This window comes from Echinops telfairi, unplaced genomic scaffold (genome assembly GCF_000313985.2).
Source record: "Echinops telfairi isolate 266 unplaced genomic scaffold, ASM31398v2 ScPeMD7_31;HRSCAF=116, whole genome shotgun sequence".
NCBI classification, from domain to species: domain Eukaryota; kingdom Metazoa; phylum Chordata; class Mammalia; order Afrosoricida; family Tenrecidae; genus Echinops; species Echinops telfairi.
In genome coordinates this window covers 29,475,311-29,476,534 of record NW_022103928.1, presented here as the reverse complement: position 1 = coordinate 29,476,534, position 1,224 = coordinate 29,475,311, and the positions used below count along the sequence as shown (strand labels likewise).

The window sequence follows — 1,224 nt, the reverse complement described above, 5'->3', positions numbered from 1 at the left end:
TTCAGGCTCAGGTGCTTCTGCTGCTTGTCTGTCAGCCTGCGCATCACGATGGCGCACAGGTACCGGCCTGCAGACAAGGGGGCATGGTGTGCTGGCCCCCTCCTCTGACCTTGGTCAGCTCTGCGTCTCAGGATGGGAGCCGACTGTCGGCCAGCTACCATGCGAGACCCAATGGGGCCATAAGTCAGGCCAGGCTTGACCCAGAGTAGAGGGGGCATGAGCACTGCCAGGGGAGCCCAGACCAGCCAGGGGACCCAGGTGGCTCGGCTTCTTGGCAAAGCCGGCCCTGGATAGGTCCTGGTGGAATTGGGTCATCGATCGAGTGGTGACCCTTAAGAGGATATGTTGCCACACACCAGTGACCTCCTTTGGAGAAAGTGGCTTTTCCTTGGCAGGTGCTGCCCGTCGTATTAAATCAGGCCACACCAGAGTAGGGCGGGCCCAGACCCGAGGAGCATCTTATCGGGGAGGCAGACGTGAAAAAAAAACTGGCGCAGGGGAGACAGTGTGTGGGTATCAGCCCCCTGCCAAGGACCACGGAAACAGAAGGAGATGGGGAAGGCCCTTCCCTGCAGCACACAGCTTTCCCGTGGCCGCCGGAGAAGACCGAGGCAGAGGGGGCTGAGGCTGCCTCCCCTCAAGCCACTGTCTGTATTACAGAGGGCGATGGGACACCATGAGCATCCGTTAAGTGCGGGCCATGGGCGAGCAGGCCGACGCCCCCGGCTGAGCCCGGTCCCCGCACATGGTGTACCTAGAGGAGACAGCTCCCCGTCGGATGGCAGAGGGTGGTGACCCTACTTGGCACTGCTGCCAAAGTGACAGGGATGTGGACGGCTTCATCTGCAGACTGGGCTAATGACCGGCAGCCTCTGCTGGCCAACTCTCCCAGCTACGGCTGGGCGGAGTATCCTTAGGGCAGGGCCTTTGGAGGAACAGAAACGCTGCCCCAGGAGAGTCACTTGCGCAAGGCGAATGGCAACTACCGGGGGACACGCGGCGTGCAGACGCCGTGCTCAGCGCCTTGCCGGGTGCTAAGGTGACGGACTCTTTTACTGTGAAGTGGAAGGACCAGGCAGCCACTCAGCCCCAGCCTTCCTCTTGTGCCCTGGTGCCCGGGCCCCGGCCCCCTCACAACTGTTTAGCAGGGACCCTTCAACCCCTGCTGTCCCTTATGCCCAGCAGACCACCTTCCTTTCAGACGGGGAAGCGGGCAAAGGTGCA

General features: G+C 62.0%; 1 protein-coding gene across 1 annotated transcript in view; it reads right to left on the bottom strand.

The window, feature by feature from the left end:
- The window catches only part of NUP210 (nucleoporin 210), a 104,220-nt gene that overhangs the window by 4,868 nt on the left and 98,128 nt on the right, over positions 1–1,224 (bottom strand). The gene's annotated exons all lie outside the window — the stretch shown is intronic.